At 40.2% G+C, this 8,372-nt stretch overlaps 1 long non-coding RNA gene across 2 annotated transcripts; it reads right to left on the reverse strand.

Moving 5' to 3' along the window:
* Positions 1–2,534: 2,534 nt before the first annotated feature.
* LOC105221683 (uncharacterized) lies at positions 2,535–5,740 on the reverse strand. Of its 2 annotated transcripts, XR_852415.2 has the most exons (3): positions 4,346–5,740; positions 3,221–4,288; positions 2,535–3,153 (listed from the first exon to the last, which is right to left on the reverse strand). It is a non-coding gene; the product is annotated as an uncharacterized LOC105221683 (long non-coding RNA). The 2 variants fall into 2 exon arrangements; XR_008469939.1 differs by having other exon boundaries at positions 3,221–5,740.
* Between the last annotated feature and the right edge of the window lie 2,632 nt (positions 5,741–8,372).

Genomic DNA, 8,372 nt, shown 5'->3' on the forward strand with positions numbered 1-8,372 from the left:
ATAAATGATAACAATAGAGGAAATCAAAATTATTGTAATGTGGATACAAAATGAGAACAACAGTTTACCTAATACAAGTGACAAAATACCAAAATACTAATGTATTTGAAAGAGAAATAAGTAATTGTATGGGTACGATTGTATCTCCAGCCGCTTTGAACTAAAAAGTAACTTTTTCCATTGAAAGAAAGAAAGAACACAAATATTATTGTGCTTCAAGTGGCCCAATGATGGGCGCCATAAAAAATGATGAGCCGTAATGGCATTAGTAAACAAAGCGCAGAGAATAGAAAAGCTTCAAAAATGAATGGTCAACTGAAGGAGTGAAGGAGGAATGTTTAAAAGGTAATTGAGAAGTTGTTGCATTCTGAAGAAAGCAAAAAATAAAAAGACAAAATCAGAGCCCGTTGCTGGCAAATCATGGTCGTGACGAGGAAAGTCACATTGAGGCCCTCAATTGATGGGAGTGTGTCTCGAACTTGTGCACACATTCCCACAACAGTAATGGTTTAGATTGGAAAAGGAAAGTGAACACCCATCATTTGGTCATTGTCCATCTGCCCATCAGCTGGCACATACTCTCCGCCCTAATTTTTGGCAGGAATGTTGGGCAATCACAAAATTAAGCATATAAAGTGGCTGCAGGGGGCTGCCAGCGGTGAACATTGCGGAGCTATTGAGGCAAAAAGGTTACACAAAATGATAAAAGTGTCCCTAATCGACAGGAACATCTGTTTCCGTTACCATAAAAGCGAGCAAATGATGTGGAAACGTAAAATAGATTCGTGCATTAATTCCATTGTCCTCCCTTTTTTCACAACCTAATATTACGGTGACAATGCACGCTTGTTCCATCAGTTTTCTATGGTTTGTTTTTGCGGCTGCCTTGAGTATATTGACAGAGGTGTGGAGAATATCCCAAGAAGGGGTGACACATGAATGCTTTCTACCCGTTTTGCTACAAAATACAGAATGTATCTTCTCATAGGGAATATGGTTGCTACCAGCTAGTCAAATTTTTTTGACAGCAAACGGCACTTCTCTACGAAAATAACCGCTAGCACATAACTGCAGCTCCACCACTGGACTTGACAGTCAGACCAGTGTTTGCGGTGAAAAGGTGGGTGATGTCAATTCTCTGCGATCAAGCAACCATCTAATGGACAAATGAGAAAAACGTAATGACCACAATTTTAAGTGTAAATTGGTCCAGAGCATGCAGTTGTGGCAAATAAAGAGGTAAAATGCACGAAACCGCCACAGAGATATGCCAACTGAGGTTTGCGCGTAAAACCATTTTAAACCTTACAGTTGCTGTTTTGTAACTCTTACGCCCTGGCCTTTGTTGTTTCCGTTATTCCATGAAATTGCTGTGTTTCGCTATTTCAATACAAGTTGAAAAACAATTCCTTATAAAATTGCATTCGTTTCACATTGTCATTACACGAAATAGCTGTAACGCCATCAATGTAATCCAATTATGAATGAGTTTAATTGAATTGCTTTCATGGAGGCTTGAAACAACTTTCCAACCCTTTCAGTGTGTAATAGGATTTCATTTCAGAAAATAAAGATGTTATCACGTTACTTTAAATATAGTATAGCTGGTGCCTCCTTTGAAATGAAATCATATTTTTGTACCCCGCAGGTGTTGGAGATGTGGTAATACGTGCTGAGTGCTCGGAAGTTGACTCAGAAATGCTGAGTTGTTAGGTAATTTGGTGTTCCTTAATCAAATTCTCTCAATCAGGAAATACAAGTTATTAGTGAGTCCAGATAGGAAAGTCTCTCTAGCCTTGCAGAACATTAAAATCTTAAAAATAGTATTATACCGTTGTAGTACATTTTCTATTAAAAACATTTTGGTAGAAAATCGGTAAAATGCTTGTGTGTCGGTTGAGTATAGTCTTAATTGCACCCCACTTTAACCCGGCGACATATTGAATCGGTCAATTATGAAATCGTAAACGCTGCAGCCATTAAGAAACGTTTTACTTTAATTGACAGTGTCATTTTACACTTACGCTCAACACGCAGCATATATACATCTGTGGGTGTGTGTATGTGTTAGTGGGAGAGTACGTTTGCATTGAAGTGTCATTCGACTTTAATTGACTTAATTTGCATGCTATTAAGGCATTGCTGCGAGGCACCCGTGCGCAATCGCCATTCAAGTTGAGCTGATTACAATAACCGCTTGATGGCAACGTCGATTCCAACTAATTGTTGTTGTATGTGGGCTAGCATTCACTGACACAACACACTGACACTCTGGCTGCGTCCATTATTAAACAGCGTCCATTGCCCATTTATGTTAATCAAGCGGCATTTAATTTGCCCAGCCGATGAAGCCAGCCATTCTGAAGTATAAGGAAGAACTAATGAAAAAGAAATTTACTTTAGTGTGGAATACTCAAAGGCTCGAACTTTTAGAAAAATGGAAAAGTAACGGATATTAACGCTGGGGGCGAATAGAGGATCAATATTTCTGTTTTGGTGGGCTCTTTCCGAACGAAAAGTAATGATTCAAGCGCTGCAGTTTGACATATACCGTTTATTACAAGCAGCACTTTCATTGCCAATTAAATAAATTTCTTAAATTTTGCAAGTAGATGTTATTGTAATATGAATAATATATGATGGTGTATCCGTAGTAGCTTTTTAAAGTATTTCGTAGCATAAAATACCATTTTACGATAAAGTTAATTTCCCTACGATCTGCGAGAGTCCGCATTAATCACCAAGGCGCGCGGTGTTTACAAATGAGCGACATTTCCGATTATAAACATGCCGCCGTCGACAAATAGCGACTCTGTTAATATTACATATTTTTGGATTTGTTAAGCCGACAGCTACACTTGGCACACGCTTGTTAAGTCAAGCGGATCAGCATTGTGCTCAAGTTTCATATGCTCGTAACAAGCTAAATTAGCTGCCTACATGCATGACATGTGGCCATCTACATTAATGTAATTAAATCAGTGACGCCACGACAACGCTCGCACACAACTTAATAAATCCCCGGTAACATTTTTTATTATTTGGGTAATATTAAAGGACTTTTTTGCTTCGAACGATTTTTTATAAATACGTAGAATTGTGTTATTTCCCATTAGTTGGCGGTATTGTGACTCGATGTTGAGTTTTATGCGTCTGAAAATTAAAACAAAGTTTTCAATTAAACATTGCCAACGATTTAATGAACAAAAACACTCATTACACCAGCAGCAGAGTGCACACACAAGCGCATAAACTTTCTCATGTTCACTGCTCATCACGACGCGCTTCTCCGCATCCTTCCTCACATGACTTTCCAACACTTGCGTGCGCTGTGTAGGGTAGCTGTATATTGGTGCGGCAATTGCTGCGGTATTATTTCTGGTTGCTGTTCATTCTCGCCCAACATATCCTTGGTTCTTGTCTGCTCGCGGCAGCCGCATCTCACAAGGCATTCCTTCTGTCGTCCGTTTGACAGTTTCCAGCCTCGGCTGCCCCTCGCAAAGAGCCTATTGTGACACTTGCGCTGGACCATGAAAAATCACAGCGCGCTGCTGTGGCACATGACCCTTCTCAATTCCCAGCGCAGGCACGATGTGGCCGTGATGTGGCGTTGATGTAATGCTGTTGACACTGCGTTATGCGATTCGCTTGGCAACCGCTGCTCGCTGTTGCTGTTGTTATCTATTCTTGTTTGTTTTTATTTTCATTTGTAGTCATACTCGGCCTGCTGTTCCGCTTCTTGGCCAATATTTGTTCTGGAAGTCATGTTGCTGTTGTTGTTATGCACAACATTCCTGCCGCGGAGAGCGGACATCATATTTGAAATATACTAGTTCTTGACACCGCCGTTGTTGTAGCCGCTAAGGCAATTATAATAATGTTGCAAATGTATTTGCAGAAATGTGCGAGTAAGTTTATGAAATGAGTCAGACGTCTTCGAAGTCCGCTGTTGTTTTTGTTGTTTTTTGTCAATGCTTGTACTGTGAGTGATGTTGCTGTTGTTGGAGTTGAGCAATTTTAAATTTCAATTCTCCTTATTCAGCTAGAACTACTCTGCTTTCTTAACTTTTTTATTTTGTAGATTGTATTTTATGATTTTGTGCTTACCCTTGCTGCTTATTCTGCGGGCGAAACTGTTGTCTTTTACTTATTAAGTTTCCGGGCCCAGAGCCCTGAATATGAATCAGATAGTATGAAATGGAAACGAGCTGTCTTCAATATTATGAGCATCCGTTGATGTTGGCAGTATGTATTTTAATGAAGCGATGAACCTGGGAACGCCTTCATCCTTGTGGAATGTTGGACAAAAATTGGAAAAAATATAAGAAATTATTAACGAACTTACGGCAATTTTCAACTCAATTCTTTTGTTTTTGAACTGCTCTATTTCCAATGCTTCATTCCGAAGTTCTTGAATATGAAAAGCCGACACTGTTTATGCCACAATTAGAGCCAATGTAAATGATGGGTGCCAGACTAGCACATTTTCCCTTAATCGCAAGAGATGTGCTGTGCTATCCACGCAGCGTTTAAGCGCGTGAAAAGCATTTATGGATACGCCATGCATCAGCAATTGATAATTCCCAGACGACTTTTATTGCCACCCGTGGGGCGAATGGTGTATGGTATTTGTTGTTGCCATCTCGAATACATTCACATCATCTATGTGCTGCTCGTTTATATCCATCAATTGCTGACATTTTCGTCTGCTCCGAAACTCGATAAGTTGTCTCCGCTCGCGCCGCGCTGCATCGCTGTTGTCGCCTGCTTTTGCTGCCCCGATGCGCCACTGTTGCATAAATTTGGGCGCAAATACTTGTATATATGAGTTTGGCGATGTGTGGCTGTGCCTGTGTGCGCATAGCCTCATAAAGTGTGTGCAATGAAATTTATGTTGCCGTTGTAGTGGCGTATGATTTCCAACTCGCTAATATTTATGGCGCTGCGGTTGCCCTTGCCAACGCGGCAGGTTCTGCTGTTCCCGTTATTTTATGGTGCCGCTGCTGTCGCTTGCCTGTCATCATCATCGCTCGTCGCAGCAATCGTGCTGAGTAATTTCGCTGATGAGTTGACGTAAAATTAGAGAGAGGCGAGAAAAAGTGCTGTGATCGTAAACAATAACACTTCTACAGCGCAGCCAGCAAAGCCAATAAAAGTCTGCCCCCATGCCCGCTCTGCAACATTGTGAATAAGCGAAACTTCATAAGATGGATTTAATGCTTCGTTGCTGGCTGTGCTTGGCATTCGTGATGGATACTTTGCTGTTGTTTAGTGTGTTAGTGGACATGATGACCGAAATCGGATGTAATTGAATACATTACGACTTGAGTTTCTATACTAATTCATAACGCCGTGTGTTAGAATGGTTTTTTCGTAGACTAATGATGCGCAGATGACGAAGTAAAATCTAATGATCACATGAGTAGACTTGGAAAATAAGTGTGAGGTTGCAGAATCCGGAAGAAGTTCATTGAAGCCGGTGTGGTGTTGAACTATAACCGTCATTAAATCCCAACTCTATCAACACTGAAATTACATCTGCATATAGAAGTTAAAGGAATGTACCTTGCTTTGCTTTAAAGCTTCGCCAGAAATTTGCATGACACTCATAATGACAAGATATGTTATGTTTCGATGAATTTCTGGAGTGATCGTAATAACAATAATGTCTTCTGATGAGGTTCTTCGGTCGCCCTGAGGATCCGTTATGCGTTATATATTTAAGTTTCCAAATATTTAGTTTTTAGTTTAGGAAATTGAATACCTATTGGTACCTATATACACGGTTGTCGTTGATTTTGAGGAAATTGTGAAATTTTGAAAGACGAGAGTATTTTTCGCCCTCCATTGAATAGAAATAAAATACATTAAGGTCTATACAAGTTTTTGAAATAACAAACAATGTTTAAAAATTGAAGAAATACAAAAAAGTCATTAAAAAAAAGAGCCTTCTTCATTCATTCGAATTTTACGTTTTAACTGATGTACGACAAGAGCGGCAATTGAAGAGGGTGGGTCATTATGAGAAGGGTAAATAATACTGCTTGGCTATCGTGTGACCTAGAAGAACGTAACGCGCTCAACTTGTTCGTTGGAAAATAAACAAACAAAGTTATGCAACACCACAACGACCATCACACTCAATTTCCTGGTCACACCTGCCACAGTCACAGACAGCAACGGCACACTGGATGTAACGATACATGCGAAGGACCACCGTCGTTTATAGCCATTTAAATGCACGTTTGCAGTTGTCAATGTGTCCATCATTCTTGGTTGCCATATCGATGACACTCCGACTGACTGACTGACTACAGAGCTAAGCACCTGTGTGGGTCTCCCATAGCTTTGCTCAAACACACACACACACACTTGTATGTTGTTTCTGTTCCTGTCGGACATGGATGTCAGTGGAGAGTTTTTCAAACATATTTTTTCACTTCACACTGCATTCGACCTGCGGCAAAACTTTATCCTGAAGTTAAATAAAAATCATAGAAAGACCGAGGTAACGTCACCGCAGGCAACAACAACAATAACATCAACAAACAAACAATCAAAGCAACGCGAACAATATGCCGTCGAGTGAGGGTTAAGTGAAAAGTGAAAAAAGTAATTGCTAACGGTAAATTTCATTAGAGCTCCTGGTAGTGATGTGAACGGTAAACACACTGGGTCTCCCTTACACACTAGTGATGTACGAGTATCGCACTTGGTTGTGTGTGTTTCTGTAAGTATGCAAGCAGCAGCAAGCTAAGTTCAGTCCTTGCGGTAAAATCACGAAGAAGTGAAAGGCAATGCGCAAAAAGTAAATGAAGTTAACGTGACAACAGCAACAGTAACAACAACAGCAGCAACATTATTGGAACTAACCACCAAACAGCAGCAGTGACAACTGCGGAGCACACTACGGCAAGTCACTTTGTCAGGTGTTCACAATCACACAGACACACATACACACACACGCACCGACACTTAAGTTTCCATTTTTAAGTCTTTACTGGCGGCATTATTTAAATAATATCGTCCTTATGCCTCAACTTTTGCCACTTTAACTTTATAATCGAAAAACGAGCTGCCGAGATTGGTGACACCCGGCTAGGTTTGTTTGTATTTGTGGTGTTGTGGTAAAGTCAGAGTGCTTAAACTTTAATGAGAATAATATATTCTTGTTTTTGTAATGTTCTTGCCGAAGTTATTAACTCTACTACAACGGGTAGCCCCAGGCAACGCATTAAGACACTTTGCGCCGTGGCAATGTACAAGTAAATTGCAGAATTGCAGTCTTCCGCACAGCGTGACTCGAAAATCCCGGAACAACTTCTTACACAAATCTTTTTAAAAAGGGAGGGAAGTACAAGTTTCTTACTATGGGGCGGTCCATATAGATACGTGTATGTATAGTGTTGCAAGTTTTCGTACACAACTCTTAATTGCAAATTAAATACTTTGCAGCACAAACATTGTAAACATGTCAATCAAAGGTTCAAGAAGGCATCATATCTGACGAAGAGCAGTTTCACCTCAACTGCAGGTGCTGTGGATCCGAAAATACATACACATCCACAGTAAATGTACATATGTACTTCAAGGACCATCGATTTCTCATCACATGTTGCACAGATTTTGGTCATAATATTTACCCGACGCTAGTTTGCGTTATAGGATTTATTGCGCCCATAATGATTCGATTTATTTAAATTTTTAGTTACATAAATGGTTTATACAACATTCATGTTGAAGGTGTTGTGCAGCTCAATGTGAGTCGCGCTAAGCCTATAGAAAGTCCCGAAAAGCAGAATAAGCGAATTTTTATATTTATGGCCGCATCAACCGCGATACATCAAATACGGCCAAGTCAATGTGGTCACCTTGCCACCTTCGGCGTTAACTATTTTCGGCGACGTTGTCACACAGTGTTTTTAGCGATGCGCTCGATGATATATGCGCGGCTTTCCACTTACTGGCAGGCAATTACGTCCTCACGTTGGCGAGTATACGGAAAGCGCCCACACGAAACACAGAGCAGAGCAGAGCGCAGTGGAATTACATATACCTATGTGTGGCATTTTGGTAGGGAAGGCAAAATTTATGAGCCATGCAGGGAGTAATGTGAAACTGGTTAAATTATGTGGACATTTTGTCTGGGAATAAGCTTGGCATAACAACGGCTCAATCAGATAATATTTATATTGGGACGGCAGCATTTATTCTGTGAATAGCTTATAGCCCGGAGCAAATGACTGAATAAATTATGAATTTGTTTAGTAAATTATTATTTAAATGGGCCTTTGTAAAATTATTTCAAACGGAACCAGACAGTTGGCCCCGTCGCCGCTGCAATTATTTTCCACAAATTATTATCTCTTCAT

Source organism: Zeugodacus cucurbitae, chromosome 2, assembly GCF_028554725.1.
Source record: "Zeugodacus cucurbitae isolate PBARC_wt_2022May chromosome 2, idZeuCucr1.2, whole genome shotgun sequence".
Lineage (NCBI taxonomy): Eukaryota > Metazoa > Arthropoda > Insecta > Diptera > Tephritidae > Zeugodacus > Zeugodacus cucurbitae.